This window comes from Sciurus vulgaris (genome assembly GCF_902686455.1).
Source record: "Sciurus vulgaris genome assembly, chromosome: 2".
Taxonomy (NCBI): Eukaryota; Metazoa; Chordata; class Mammalia; order Rodentia; family Sciuridae; genus Sciurus; species Sciurus vulgaris.
Window position 1 is genome coordinate 148,382,604 of NC_136462.1, and position 16,292 is coordinate 148,398,895.

The 16,292-nt window shown below is 46.5% G+C and overlaps 1 protein-coding gene across 4 annotated transcripts in view; it reads left to right on the forward strand.

Annotated features, from left to right (window-relative positions):
• The first annotated feature begins 2,114 nt into the window (after positions 1 to 2,114).
• The window catches only part of ZNF710 (zinc finger protein 710), a 68,771-nt gene continuing 54,593 nt past the window's right edge, over positions 2,115 to 16,292 (forward strand). The window contains exons 1-2 of one of the 4 annotated variants that reach the window (XM_079125483.1): positions 2,115 to 2,866; positions 4,346 to 4,424. The gene's annotated coding sequence lies outside the window, so the exon portion shown is untranslated. Of the gene's footprint in view, positions 2,867 to 3,927; positions 4,425 to 16,292 lie in introns of those variants that run through there. The other 3 variants (XM_079125481.1, XM_079125485.1, XM_079125482.1) reach the window with 3 other exon arrangements.

Sequence of the window (16,292 nt, forward strand, 5' to 3'; positions counted from 1 at the left end):
TGAAGCATGTGTCTTCATCCCCATTTTACAGACAAGAAAATTTAGACATGGAGTGGTTGATCTGCCCAAGGATATTCAGCAAGCAAGCCTGGGCACTTAAACATAAATCCTTTCTGCAACCCACAGGTATTCTTACTCCCATTTTATAGGTGAGGAAACTGAGTCACTGTTAGTCACCCAAGTTCATGAAGTTTGTAAGTGGAAGACACTAAAATTTGAACATTTCCCCTCCTTGTCCCCTACTTGTGCCCTAACCCTCCTCACCCCCCATCCCCCCAGGTACTCTCTGCTGCAACAAGTACTGGGACTCTTAACAATTCCAAGAACCTCTAAGGTTCTCTCTTGCCTTGGGGACAGGCTATTTCCTCCCATGCATTGTCTGACACAGGTCTCCTTATCTAGATGTAGCCTCCTCCAGGAAGCCTTCCAGGAACACCCCAGGTCAGTCACCCCTTTAAGTATTTCCTTAGTTTACCCTTGCATACATTATGTATTTTTTCTTGCTTCTTCCCCTTCTGTCTTGTGAAGCCATATCAAGGACCCTATCTTGCTGTTGGTTAGGTGCTTAGTACCTAGTACACTAGCTGGTGCAGAGTAGGTACTTAGCAAGAAATTGTTGAATGAATGCTTGAGTTTCAGAGCTGTGTTTTGCTTTGTTTAGAGGTTACAGCTTGGGTGTATTTAGCAGGAGGGGCAGGTAATGACAGAAATGTGACTTCTGCAGGCCCTTAAGAGAGTGTCCTGAGCACTCTCTTAACACGGCATGCAGGAAGGTTCTGGAGTCATTGGGGGCTCAATGTGCTGATGTCAAAACCATGGTGTCTTTCTTGCTGAAGCAAACTCTCTGGCTTCTGTTTTCTCACTCCTAGTGAGAAATAAATCATGTTCTGAGTGACTGGAGTCATTGCTCACAGCACCAAGAGCTGGTGTAGGGTGGGGCGAGGGGCAGTGGCCTTGGGGCTCCAGTCTCTAAAGGCCCAGGCCTCCGGGCTTGGGGGAGGGGTGAGGAGTGGCAGGTCCTGTCCCTGGGAGGCTGCAGTCATTGGGGGAGAGACAATGGGGCTCAGCATCTGCTCCTCGCTGGGAGAAGGGACCCTCCAGTGAAAAGCCAGGGAGAGCAGGGAAGTGTGGGAGGAATTGATGAGGAGAAGGGGTGGAGCCAAGGAGATGCAGCCGGGAGGAAGGGAAGGGGAAGGAAGAGAGGAGGGGGGAGAGAATCCAGGCTTTCCTTCTTCCCGGTGACCTGGTCCTGAGCGTCAGGCTCCTTCGCATTGTTTCCAGCGGAAACTCTTGGGGGCCCACCAAGACCTCACGTTTCTTCCTCCCTCCCCCGTTGCAGCCCCACTCCAAGGGCCAGGCATCCAGCAGGTGCTCAATACTTACTTGGGAAAATAAGAAATGTGACCAACTTTGCTCTGGGAACTTTTCCCCCGTCTTCTCCCCACTTCTCCAGAGAAGCTGAGGGCAGAGCAGGTCTTGGGAGCACGCCCAGGCGCCCCATGAATAATTGACCCTTCGTGGCGGCTCTCTCCGCCGGCTCAGGACCGGCCCTGCGTCGGAGTTGAGAAGCGGCTCTGAGTGGAGGGGTTCTGGAGGTTGGAGGCTGGGTGTCCGGCCTGCCCCAGAGCTGGGAAAAGGCCAAAGCTGCGCCGGACCCCACAGCCCTGCGGTAGCCGTAAGGGGCCCGACCGGCGTGCCGCGAAAGGCCACGCCTCGGCGCCCCCCAGCAGTGCGTCCCCGGCCGAGGCCCAGGCCAGGGGCTTGGGAACCCTGCGAGGGGCCATCCCTGCGGCTCCTCGGAGCCCCTTCCCGCCCGGGCCTGGCGCTCGCAGCCTGCGCCGCTCCCTCGGTTCTGGCCGTCCAGGGCTCTGCTAACAGCTGTTTAAAGGCGCTCTTACTGTTCAGAGATCTGCGGGGATGTTTGCTCCAAGCCCATCTGCCTACTTTAAAAATATATAAGTAAAGAACACACCCAGCCTCCCACCTCTGGCTGGGGAGGACCGACCCGGAGCCCCAGTCCGTACTTCGTAAGGATCGGGAACCTAGGAGCTACACCCCCACCCCACTGACTCCCTCCCGGGGGGACCCCCCAGGCTTCCCGGGGGGACCCCCCAGGCTTCCCGGGGGGTCGGGGCCCCTGGGCCCCTTTGTGCCGGGCAGGGCCGGCCCCCCATTTCCATGCGAGGTTCTGACGCTCCCTTCTCCCCCGCTCGTTAATCTTTGTTCCCCTTTTCTGCTGAGGAGAGAAAAGAGAGAGAGAAAAGAAGGAAAAAAAAGGCGTGACTTGATTTTCAAACGAAACTCCCACAGCAAACAAAACCCTTTTAGAGAAATAAGAAAGGAGGAAGAAGGAAGAAAAGAGGGAAGAAAAGAGAGAGGGGGAAAAAACCCTCCAGGCTTTTTAATTCGAGTAGGAGAGTTGAACCGAGAGAAAGAGAAAGAAAGGAAGAAAAATCCTCTCTGCGGTAGAAAGAGAAAAAGAAAACTTGGGCTGACAAGAGGGGGGTGTTGGGGGGGGAAGGAAGTGAGAAAACAAAAGAGAGATAAAAGGGCTGCTTTTCTGTCTCTCTTCCTCTGCGAGCTGGGTTAGGAGGAGCTGTTTTGCATCCCTTCACGTCAGCCCTGCCTCATTCCCTTCTTCCAGGGAGGGAGAGAGCGCGAGCGAGAGAGCGAGCGAGAGAGGAGAGGGAGAGAGAGGGGGAGAGAGAGAAAGAGAGGAGCCGGAGGGAGGGCGGCAGGCGCAGGCGGCGGGCGCGCGTGGAGGCGGGCGCGCAGCAGCAGCCCGGGCGGTGGGCAGCAGGAGCCCCCGGCCCGGCCCGGCCCGGCCCGCCGAGGGCCCCGCGCAGGAGCCGCGCCCGGACCCAGGGTGAGTGTCCCGAGCGGCCCACAGCCCCCGGCCCGGCAGCCCAGGCAGCCCGCCGGCTGGGGCGCGGGGGGCGCGGGGGTGGGTCGCTGCGGCCGCGGCCGACCCGCCCCCCGCCTCTCCCCGGGGACGGCCGCGCGCAGGCCCGCGCCGCGCTGCAAACATGTCGTCTTTTCCTTTCACTTCCACATTCCCTCATGCCGGAGAGCTGAAGGGAGAGAGGGAGAGCCGGGGAAAGAGAGGGAGAGATGGCGTCCGGGGGGGGGGGGGGGAAGGGGGGAGGGGGGGAAGGGAAGGGGGGGGGGAGGGGGCGAAGGAGGGCGAGAGCGAGGAGAGCGCGCGAATGAGAGAGAGAGGGAGAGGGAGAGGGGGAGAGAGAGAGAGAGAGAGAGAGAAGCAAAAATGAAAGGAAAGCGCCGCGGCGGCGGCGGCGGAGAGGGAGGCCGGGGCGGCGGCGGCGGCGCTCCGGACCGCACGTGGGCGTCCCGGCGCTCGGTGCGCTCCCCCCGCACCCGGCCCGGGACTCAAAGTTTCACCCCCTCGCCGCCCCGCCCCTGCGGCTGCCCACAAACTTTACTCTCCGAGCGGGTGGGGTTGCTGCGCGTCCCCGCTGGCTGTGATGGGGGAGGGCTGAGCGCGCAGCTGGGGGTGTTGGGGCGCCCCCGAGGGCAGCCGGCCGCCTTGAGCTGGGCGTTGCGGGACCCACACCCGGCCCGAGTCATTGCGTCCGGGGCCGGAACCTGTTGAAGGCACTCGCCGACTGTGGGGGGAATGGCGGGTGGGGTCCCCATGGTCGGTCTTCAGCCTCCCGTGGCTCAACCCCCCTCCTCGTCGCCCTCTTTCCGTCTCCTCGCGGTCATTTTCCTAATTGGACGGAGCTGTGGGGCGTGATCGCCGGCGTCAGATCGTGGGGGGCCCAGGCTGCCAGGTGGGCGCGGAGGCTCGGGGACCGCCAGGGCAGCCCCTGTATCTCCACCCCAGGCGCGCAGATCCCACAGATCGGCCCTTGTGCTACCGCCACCCTAATCGCGGACTTGTTAACTAGTGCGTATCGGTTTTTTTTTTTTTTTTTTCCAACTTGCCTTTTAAGATGACTTTTATGGTCCCTGCAACTGCTTCCCTCCAGTCTGAACTGTAGTTTGGGAAGATTTAAGAGGCCTGGGAGGTGCTTGTGTGGGTTTTAACTAACCTGAAACGGTCATTAATACATCTCTACGCTCGACGAGAACCGGCAAGTCTTAGTAGCAGCCTGGGTGCGCTTGCACCGGGACACTGTGAGATCCTTCCCCCTGAGCCTGGTCTGCCAGTGAGGGGGCATCCTTCTGGCCCACTCTTGAGCTGCGGATCTAGTGCTCTATCTGCTAAGGGTATCCCGAACGTCTTTATTTCTGTTCATCATGGAAACTCTCCACCAGTGCCCACCTAGAGAAGACATGACTAGTCCCTGTGGATACCTGAGAAACTCACTAAACTCCCCCACAGGTGTGCCAAGGACTTTGCGCTCTTGGGGGTCACCCAGCCAGCTTTGAAGCTGCCCTCTCGGCCCTGCCTTTGTACCCGTGTAAGTAAAAACAGTCAAAGTTCATTTCGGTCAAGTAGAGGGGCTGTGGTGTGTGTGTGTGTGTGTGTGTGTAGTGCAGGGGGGCTACACCTCCCTTATGTCTTCACTAGGGGCCTTCAGAGAACTAGTGGGGCCTGGTGGGGGAAGGGAAGAAAATCGTCTTTAATTGTCATTAAATATTAGAATGTATTCATGTCAAAGTGAATGGACTTGTCTCGTTGATTTTCGAGACCTAGTATGACCATCCCTTTCTTATTTGTTTTAAAATTAATATTGTCTTCTATGGCTTTCCTGGCCGTTTGGTCAATTGCCTCTCCAGCCACAGGTTACATGTAACGCTGTGCCAGGCACTTGCTGGTCTTAGAGCAGAACCTCTAATTGGTCACCTATAGCTCTGGCCATCTTGGCGTTTCAGTAATCTTGCAGAGCTGGCTTTACTGCATGAGGATACTGGGGGTAGAGTTGCTTCCTTTTGGGTAGTGGGAATGGGCATTTGGGTCCTATTTTCTTCCTTCAGGCTGGCCTGGTTGCCTGTGTGTGGGTGGAGGGAGCTGCAATGAGTTCAAGTGGGAACAGAGGCTCACTCCTAAGCCTCTTGCTTGTTTTCTGAGAACTGTCCTGGGTGAGTCTTCATCCAACAGTGGATGGGCCATTTGTTCTGTGCTTAGGTCACTCCCATCCCAACCAGGCTTTTCCTACCTGGGAGACTTATTTTAGGCCCTCTGTCTAGAGACAAGGAGAGAGACAAGAGTCTGGAATGGCTTTCCAGTTGGAGGAAGGGAGACTAATGGGACCACCAGAGATTTTGCATAACTTCTATTTTGGGTTTACCTTGTGGCCCAGAGATATTCCTAGCAAGGTTGTACTTGGAAGAAGTACAACCTCTTACTAGAATCGAGTAAACAGATAAGTAAGAGTTTGTTTCATTTCAGAGGAAATAGGACCTATACTGATGCTTGGTGCAGGCTTCTCATTCAGTTTGGTCATCCCCAGATCTCACATGGGTCTGTACCAGAGCAGTGCTCAGTTGGTAGAATTATGGACTCTGAATCTGCAGGGCCTCAGTGAATGATGATTGACCCAGTCTTTTGGCTTTAAAGCTGGAAGAGGACCTTATAGATTGTTTAAAAGAAACCGAGGCAGGAAAAATGCTCCAGGACCACATAGTAAATGGCAGGGCCAGCAGTCAAACCTGAGCTTCCAGAATCTGTTTCCAGTGCTCCTTTCACGAGGTCACTGTCTCTGATCCTGCTGGGGTTCCCCAGTCAAGCCCACTGCAAAGAATGAGCTGGTAAACAGTTTTTCCAGATGTGTTATACACACTGTTCTGGAAAATTTGATTGGCCATTATGACTATTGGGCAACTGGGTGCTTCTGGCTTTGTTAACACTCACTTCTTCAAAGTCTGGCAATAGAAGTTTAGTCCCAAATTGTCTTTTTTTTTTTTTTTTTTTTTTAATCTGTGATACTTTCTTCATACTTCATATTTGTAGGTGGTTTATTTAGAATTGATCAAAGAAGAATGGGAACATAAGGAAGGACCAGAAATCTGAAATGATTTTCATTTGTGAATTAGAACTGGTAGACCTACACAGAGGTCTTGAATATATGTGGATTTGGATATATGGATTTCTTTCTTACGTCTTTTTTTATGCTTGCTTTGCTTTGCTAATTACTGAGTTCCTGCAAAACTGGTACATAGTAGGCCCTTTATAAATACTTGTTGAATGAGTGTGCTGGACATTAGGAAAAGGATTTCCCTTCCAGAAGGACCCTAGAATGACACACACAGGCAGAGGCAGGGAGGGAGGTGATTGATGGGAGCTGCAGAATTGTGCTGTGATTCATTGTTTCAAACAAGCTTTAGACAGGTAAGGCAGGAGGGGGCTGGGAAGAGTGAATCCTGAATGGGTGGAACCACTGGGTGGAGACTTGTGCAAAACAATAGAGAGGTTTTGAATTGGACTTAGATATGGAGAGAATAATGATAATGATGTGTCCTAGGCCTGGATTATGCTAAATGCATTATATGTGTCATCTCTTTTAGTCCTTGCATGTGCTAGCTACCCACATTGTTATTTTCATTTGGTAGCCTGGGTAACAGCACAGAGGAGTTAAGTAACTTGTCCAAGGACACAGAGCTGGTCAGACTTTGCCTCCCTAGGACAATGGTGTGGTCAGACTCTCTACCCATGCCAAGGAGCTAGGCCTTCAGAGCTTTGGGTTCTACTGAAAGAAGAAAGAAGAAGAAAAAATAGAAATTGTAAGTCTGCAGCAGAGTGAGGCTGGTCATGGAACATGCCCACTGCTTCCTCTGCCAGGGCCTTCATAGAGCCTGATCATGGTTCACCCAATGAGGACTATAAGGGGATATTTATTTTCCAGGGCCTAATTATACCACTGGCACAGTGGTAGTATCAGATCAGGACAATTTTGTACTCTGTAAAGATTTAGGACACCTTTTTCTACTGGAAGAGGTTGCTTTCAACTTGCAAGTTTGGTTGGTATAAACATATGGGTGCTGATGGTGAGGAGGTTACTGGGGATCAAATCTAAGGCCTGTGCATACTAAGCATGTACCCTACCCCTAGGCTATATCCCCAGGCCAGTTGGCATACATTCAAAACTGGTGGGAATAGTACAGCTAAGATATGTCACTGTTGGCCTTGAGGTTTCCAGAACATGCTTTGCATGTGTGTAAATCTTACCTTCCTGTTCTAGAATGCTGGCCCAGCCTGTCACAGACCACAGCAACTACTCATTTACTGACAGTCAGTGATTTACTAGACACTGTGAGGGTCCCGTCCTCGTGGAGCTTGCAGTCTCCCTGGGAGGCAGACATTAAACTAATAATTACACAAATACTCTTTAATTACAGTTGTCATAAATGCTTCAAAGGAGAAAGTTCAGAGGCAGAGGAACAAATAATCAAGGAGGGGGAAGGGACTTTTTCCTAAAGAAATGCCATTTATACAGCCACCTGAAGGGCAGGGATGGGGGTGAGGAGGGGACATTAAGCAGGGTAGTATTGTTTTTGTTAACCTTAATGTAAACCTGGCTGCTTTCTGTGTGGTCCATGGACCAGCAGCATCAGCATTACCTGGGAACTTTTTAAAAATGCAGAATCTCAGACCCCTCAGCAGGTTTGCTGAACCTGCATTTTAACAAGGTTCCTGTGCAAGATCATCTCTAGGAAGCACTGATGGACTCACAGTACTGAACTGAGGGCTGGGGATATAGCTCAGTTGGTAGAGTTCTTGTCTCACATGCATAAAACCTTGGGTTCAATCCCCAGCACCACAGAAAAAAAAAAAAAAGTACTGAACTGGGAGGTTCTCAGTTTTGGAGTGAACTAGTCAGATGACCTCGGGCAAGTCACTTCGCAGGCAAGTAATAAGGGAGTTACTAATCTCACAAGTTCCTCCTGGCTCTTCTGATCTGTAGCTTTTCTTGTTTATACTATCTCTATGCCCCTTTGAGGGCAAGGACCTGGACCCCTGTGTTGGGGGATGAGAACCAGGTGAGGTGGATCACAAGAGCTTTTGAAAAGGATACAAATAATTTGCAAAAAAGTGTGTGGATCCATGTTGCACCCAGAGATTATCCTAAGGGAACCCAGCGGGGATTTAAACTGAAGCAAGAGAAAAACTGGCAAGGGTCAAAAGGGCTTGGAAGAGAGGTGTAATGTTTCTGCCAAAAGCGGAACCCAAGTGAGGGGAGAGGAACCTGCTCAATAGTTCCGTGTGAGGGAACATGATACTTCTGGAATCGCCTCAAGAGTTCTGTCCCAGCACTCCTCACGCGTCTGCAGAGAGGGCTGGAATTGAGGGTCCTTGACCCTTATAGTGTGTTTGTGGGCTTCAGGGGTCAGTGTACCTGAAACTCTGCTGAGGTTTACATGTGTGCACTTTTCTAGGAAGAGAACCCTAGGCTTTCACCAGCCTCAAAGGGGTCTGCGGCCCCCATAACTGGAGCCAAATATCTTTCTGCACTGACCTCACTCAGCTCTTTTATTCTACAGCAACTTTAAGCATTTTCATACACTGTCTGTTAGCCCACTGAGGTTGGATACCTTTCCTGACATCACATACTTAGTAACATCAGCGCCAGGATTAGAACCCCCAGCAGGCCCCAGGGTCGCTGCTCACAAAGCTCAGGGGGAAGGCAGAATGAGGACTGTGCTCTTTTAGCATGGAGATTAAAATACAGAAGCGCCCCCTTATAAGTAAGTGTAAAAAACAGAAAGGATTTTCCCAAGGAAAGAAGTAACGAGCAGTGCCAGGTTGCCACACTAGCCTGTGAAAACCTGTATTGCTATTTGGCCCAATTTAGGCTTGTTTGCAAAGAATTAGAAAATAAGATCATTGCAGTGTTATGGACTAAATTAAAAATTCTAGAAATGGAAGGCACTTGAAGAATTGTACCCTTAAATTACAGGGGTGAGGTGATAATAGGAATTTGGGGTAGATTCTGAAAGGAAGGGAATAAAAGATGTTAGTGCCAAAGCATGGCGGCCAGATGGGTGTTGAATCAGCAGCATCATAAGGCAAAGTAACTGGTTTTATTACCTACTAATTAATGTGTGGATCTCCCAGACCTGACCCTTCCCCCATCCCTAGTGCCTAACCCCAAGTACAGAAGCCTTTTGTCTTCTCTTTTATTCATTTCTGTGTAACTTGAATTTTTATCTGTATTTTTTTAAATAATTGTTTGTATTTGTAAATGAAGTAAAGAGACTATTAGAAGTGGGTTGGCCTCTGAGGGGCTTTTGGTTCTATCCTTGACAACCAATGTTGTGAGAGAGTTTCTGATATTAAATATATCTGTCTATTGTGTGTATATTTCTGGGAATATGCAGAGAGTGGTGGGCAATGTAAGGATTTTCGATGCAATTGGAAACTGAGAATAAGGGATACCACTGTGGCTCAACTAGTTTCCCTTTCTTCCTTCCCTACCCTTGGTGTGTAATATCTTTGGACTCAAAATGAGGTTAGAATGATCACTACATAGAAAGCAGGAATGTTCACCCTTCAGATTGAAATGGGAAACTGTAACTTTTGTACTAACTTTTGGTTACACATCATTTGTCTCCTGGGTAGTGCCTGGTTGCCACCCTGAGCCCCAGTCCTGTTCTCAGTAGGGCAGCAATGGGTTTCCAGCTTGGGAAGGCTGTCCTGCATGTTTGGTAAAACAGTAGCCAGAATTTAATGGATGTATTGTGAGTCACATCAGAATGTCCTCACAAGGACCACAGTCATGCAACCCCTGGAGAAGCATCAGGTACTCTTTGGAAGCTAATGGTGCTGGTGGGTTAACCTTACTTTGTGATTCTGATCCTGCAACCCCCAGGCTCATAAGTCCTCACCTCCTATTGGGGCTCTATCCTCTGAGGAGCCACAGACTCCAAGACCAGTTGTAGACTTGCCCTTACCCAGAAGCAGTTCAACTCTGAAATTCTGACTTTTTTTTTGGTACTAGAGATTGAACCTAAGGGTACTTTACTACTGAGCTACATCACCAGGCCTTTTTATTTTATTTAATTATTTTTAGACAGGGTCTGGCTAAATTGCTGAGGCTGGACCTTTGATCCTCCTGCGTCAGCCTTCCAGGCCTCTGGGATTATAGGAGTATGCCACTGAGCCCAAACTCTTCTTGTTCTCTCCCCCACAAAGACCTCCTTGAGGCAGCCCCACTCACCCCTGCCCACTGGGAACCTAGGCCACTCTCCATGTGACCACCATCAGCTCCCTCCTATTCCTCTGTGTCCTACCCTGGTTGCCTCCAGAGGACAGGGCACCCACCATCCTGCTGGGCCCTGATTTCCCACCTGTGGGTGCTGACACACCTGTCTCTCCTACTATATCACTTCTCTTCACCCTAGGATTTCACTAAGAAGAGCCCACCCTTACTGTCCCCACTTCCTCTCTCTCTCTCCACTCTCAACCAACTCACACACTCAGCTGTCTCTCCCAGCCACCTCCTAATCGTACTCAGTGGCTCATTTTGCAGTCAGGTAAGACCCTCAGTCTAGCTTGTCACTCCAGGTGCTCCTTCTGCCTCTCTGATCCTGCTGTTTCTGCCATTCTCTCTTCTCCTTGCACATGTGAGGCAAAGCATGCTACCACTGAGCCATATCTGCATCCCATTTTATTTTTATTTTGAGACAGGATCTCCACAAGTGGCCAGGGCTGGCCTGGAATTTGTGACCCTCCTACCTCAGAGTAACTGGGATTATAGGCGTGCACCACTGCATCCAGCTTCTCGCGCCTCTTTGTAGACAGTCTAGAGCTGGATTTACTTTTGTTTAATCCAGTTTGACTGGCTACCTAGTGAGTTCAGGCCAATTACATTTGTTCTGAATATATTTGGATTTTTTTCTACTACCTTATTTTACACTTGCTATCTGTTCTTTTTCTGTTTATTCTTTTAACACATTAAGTCCCAAATTTTCAGTTCTGTTGATATTTCAATGAAAATTCACACAGATGCATTAAAATAGTTGGAAATCATAATCTAGACCTGCTTATATAATTTATTATCATTAATATTAATGAATATTATCAGTAATTCATCTATTACTTTCCTCAAAAGAATAGAACTCTAAAAACAAATATTTATTTCAAAGTTACTGTAGCAGTATAGTTACTCAATTTAAGTTTTTTAGGTGTTGCATAAATGGGGCAATAGGGTTAAATTGATTGAAAGGTATATTTTTCTTCACTATTTTTTTCCCCTCATTACTACTTTGGAACTTACCTTATTTCTACTCTTATAATGCATGCAGACTGCATAAAGGTTTAAAGTTACTTGATGTCCCCATTGTTTTTCCAAAAAACATCAAGAACCTTGTAATGCTTTAAATGAAGTCACTGTTGTCCCTTCTCAGATGCAGTTGTCATACAGTGTCTAGCTGCATCCTGTTTCTCTCTTGAATCACAGATTGAGTGCTGTTATTAATGTATATGATTAATCGTTGCTTTGATTTTCCAGGGTTTTGCCAATTTTGTATACCCATATTTCTTTTTTTTTTTTTGTACCAGGGATTAAACCCAGGGGTACTTAACCACTGAGCCACATCCCCAGCCCTTTTTATTTTTTCATTTTGAGAACAGGATCTTGCTATGTTGCTTAGGGCCTTGCTAAGTTGCTGAGGCTGCTTTGAACTGCTTTTGAACTCCTTCCTCAGCCTCCCAAGCCGCTGGGATTACAGGTATGCGCCGCCACGTACAGCTCACCTCAGGTATTCTTTCTGGGATCATAATATTATGTGGAGAAGGGTTTTTTTTCCCCTAAATATTCAGTTTCTGTTTGACTTAGATTATATTTCCTTCTTCTAGTTAAGATAGTTTTATTGGGTATAAAACATTCTTCATTTGACAGTTATTTTCTTTTAGCATGGACAGGCAGTTTTCCACCATCTTATGTACATTTAGCTCACTGTAAATGTACTGAGGAATGGGTTTTATCTCATTTAGCTAAGGATTCAGTGGATTTCCCAAAGCTAACCATTAATGACTTCCATCAGTTCTAGAATGTTTTTAGCCATTATCTCTTTGAATATTATTTCTAATTATTATCTCTCTCTCTAGTGTCTCTTTTGGGAACTCCAACTAGATGTATATTATATTTTATTTTTGTGTATATTAAATCTTATTTTATTATTTCTTTGTGTTTCCTAACTTATTCCTTTTTTTTTTTTTTCCCCCCCTGTGCTGGGGAGTAAATCCAGGGCCTTGCATATGCTGGACAGGCCCTCTACCACTGAGCTTTTATTTTGAGACGGTCTCACTGAGTTGCCCAGGCTGGCCTTGAACTTGGAATTCTCCTACCCCAGCCTCCTCAGTAGTGGAGAGTACAGCTGTACACTACTGCACCTGACTTTCTTCACTTCCTTTTCATTTCCAATATTTTTCTTATTTGGGATGTTTTATGGGTGATTTCTTATTTCTTCTATTTCCCTAAGTCTCTTTATTATTATCTCTAATCTTCTGTTACCCCTTCCATTTGTGTATTTTTAGTTTTAGTTTTAACTCACAGATATAATTTATCTGATGTTTTGTTTTGTTTTGAGACTGTGTCAGTGTGTTGCCCAGGCTGGCTTCAAACTCCTGGGCTTAAGTGAGCCTTTTGCCTCTGCATTCTAAGTACCTGGGACTACATGTACATGCTACCGTGCCCAGCTTTGTTTGATGTGTTGTAACTCACTACAATTATTATTTCTGATGCTCATCCATTCAGTTTTTAATCTGGTTTGGTTGATCATATTACTTCCGTGTTTCTATTTTGTTTTGTTTGCAGTGCTGGGCATGGAATCCAGGGCCTTACTCATTCTAGGCAAGTGCTCTATCACTGAGCCACATTCTCAGCCCCAGTGTTTCTATTTTTTTCTTTTTCAAATATGTTTGGTTGTCATCTTTTTTTTTTTTATGTTATATTTTGTTTTTAAAACTCTTATACAAACTTGTCTTTTTAATTCCCCGTGTTATTTGTTCAATCATATTGAACATCCTTAATTTGTATGCAGTATTTGTAGGTATAGTTCTGTTGTTAGGTGCTTTTTGCCGATTCTCACTCATGAGGGCTTCTTTCCTTTGGTGTTTCGTGATTTTTTTTTTTTTTTTTATTGTGAGCTTATATTAGTTAGAATTCTCTGTCTGTGAGGATCCTTTGAGGTGTAAGAGTAGAAAACTTTTTTCCAGGGAAAATGTGTGTTTCCCCCTACCACATACCTGACAGATTCATTCATTTATAATTCTTCACTTGCAATTTGGGGGCCTAAATCCAGTGACCACAGATTCTCAAAGGACCCATTTTTTTTCCTTCCACCCACAACTAACACTAGCCAGATTACTTCCTTCCTGACTGTGTATCGCCAGATACCCTGCTTTGTCCTGTTACTGCCTTATTGACAAATGCTTTCTCTCAGTTTTTGCTCAAAGCCCTAATCATGTCAGGCCCAATTAAAAATGGTATCGTCTGAGTCTTTTTCATGCCATCCCTTGCAGAATCAGGTAAACTTTCCACATTTCTAGGCCACCATTGCCTTACCTATTGGTCTGTAGGTATAGGTGTTCAGTCCCCACACTGGACTTTGAGCTTTTTGAGAGCTCAAAGCTGTGTTGTTTATTTGTGGAGCCTCAGTGCCTGGCTTACTGTTGGGAAGAGTACTTTAATAGCTGTCTATTGATGAAACAGAATTTATAGCAAGATCAATATTTTTCTTCTTCTTGAATAGTAATAAGAAAAAATTGTAAGACTAACCAGTCCCATGATCTTGAGCAAGTCCAGAACGGTTTGGATCTCAGTGTCCTTAGTTCTAAAATGAAAAGATGCTTCCAAGGTCTCTACTTGCTCTAAGATACTGAGATTCAGTGCATCTTAGACTTAGTCAGTCGCAATATCATGGATCATCAACTCTTGGCTCATAAATAGGATGAAAGATTGGAGGGCCATGGAAAGAAAGAGTATAATTATGAGGTAACTGGTCATGAATTAGAAAAGAGAAAAGAGGGACTTCAAAGTAAATATAAAATACATACTTTCTTTGTATGTATTTTATGTTAACTTACTGGTAATGTAGTTCAGTGGCAGAACATTTACTTAGTATGCATAAGGACCTGTGTTCAATCCCCAGCACTTGGGGGGAAAATGAAGTAAATTAATATAAAGATGACATTTTAAACAATTACTTATATATTTATGGTGCTGGGGATTGAACCCAGGGCACTCTACCACTGAGCTGCATCCCCAACACTTTTTATTTATTTTGAGTCAGCGTATCAGTAGGTTGCCCAGGCTGGCCTCAAATGTGCAGTCCTCTTGCCTAGCCTCTTGAGATGGGATTATAAGCATATACCACTGCACTTGGTGAAATTCTAAACTTTTTGACTTAAGATGACTATTAATAAATGAACACATTATAACAAAGTGATGGATTAAAGATGGCAAATATTTTTTAGAATGAATTTAGGAAAATGCTTCGTGAGTATGACTTTAAAACCAAGATCCATAAAATAAAAAAGTATATGCATTTGATTTGACCCTACACAGATAGAGAATTTTTTTTGCGGGGGAGGTACTGGGGATTGAACTCAGGGGGACTTGGCCACTGAGCCACATCCCAGCCCTATTTTGTATTTTATTTGGAGACAGGGTCTTCTTGAGTTGCTTAATGTCTCACTTTTGCTGAGGCTGGCTTTGAACTCACGATCCTCCTGCCTTAGCCTTTGGAGCTGCTGAGATTACAGGCATGTTCCACAGTGCCCAGTGGATATAGAATTTTTGTGTGGCTAAATCAGTTCTCAAAACTGAGAAAACATTTTTGCAACATGTCATATAACTCATTTCTTCAATATCTAAAGAGCTTCTACAAATCAATAAGAAAAGGTGTATCAATTTTTTTTTCTTTTTTTTTTTTTTTTGGCTGGGGCTGAACCCAGGGCCTCAAACATGCTAAGCATGTTTAAAGTAAGCTAAGACTGTGGATAGCTCAGAGAAAAGGAAATACAAATGATTCTTAACCATATGAAAGCATGTTCAGCCCACTAGCAACAAAAGAAACATAAGTTTATTCCAGAGATGTGACAGTGGGAAACAGATACCCTCCTAATGATGATAGACACATAAACCAGTACAAAGTATATAGAGATAGTTGTGACAGTATGTATTAAAATTAAAAGTATACAAGTAATTCCACTTCTGGGAATTTCTCTTGTAGATATGAGCACACATACAAAATGATACATTTTTAAAGATCATTGTATCAATGCTTGTAAAAGCAAAAAATAAAAAGAAAATGAAAGGAGAAAAACAAGTGTCTGTCAGTAGAGAAATGGTAAAGAAAGTATCCTACCACCCTTACAATGCAATTCCATGCAACTGTAAGAAAGAGTATGAAAGCCCATCATGTGCCAGAGAACACTGTGAATGAGCTAAAATCTTTGTGCGCGTGTGTATGTGTGTGTGTGTGTGTGTGTTACTGGGGATTAATCCCGGGGCCTCACACATGCAAGGCCAGCATTCTGCCTTTGAGCTACATTCCAGCCCTTTTAATTTTATTTTGAGATAGAGTCTTGCTAAATTACCCAGGCTGGCCTGGAACTTCAGATCCTCCTGCCTCAGCCTCCCAAGTAGCTGGGTTTGCAGGTGTGCACCAACACACTGGCATTAAATATATATACATATACACACACATACATACATACACATATATGTGTATGTATATCCACACACGCAAGCGCACACACACGTATTTATATGGAATTTGAGATAGAAAGAAGGGAAGAGAGGAAGAGAAGGCTCCCAGCTTTGTTCTGCATTTTCACATAGGTCACTTGATTTACTTCCTTCTGCAACCTGTGCGAGGTTACCATTTTTATAGGCTAAGACACTGAAGCTCAGAAGTCTGAAATGACTTGTCCAAATTCAGAGTTAGCCTTGGAATCTAGCATTAAATCCAGTTCCAACTCCTAGCCACTGGGCTCCTCTCTCTAGATCAGTGTTTTCCATTTTTTTCTTCTCCTTTTAATGAGCATTTAACTGGTCAAGGACCACTGGCCATTCACCATTACTGTACCCCCTTGCCTAGGCCCACCCCTCCCAAAGGAGTGAGTGCAAACTTCCACTCAGGTCTCCAGCAGCTTGTATCTACAGGGCAGAGCTCAGGCAGTAGGTGGCGAAGACAAGCCCAGAACCCGGCCTGCTACCTCAGAAATGAGGAGGAGGATTAGAGATGGGCTCTGCAGTCCTACCTTTGAAGTTCCCAGCTTTTATCAGAATGTCTGAACTTTAGTATTATTTCAAAAGAGCTTTTATTATGCTTGTCAACTGGCCTCAGGTAGGTAGGTACCAGCCGCTGCCAGGTGCTGA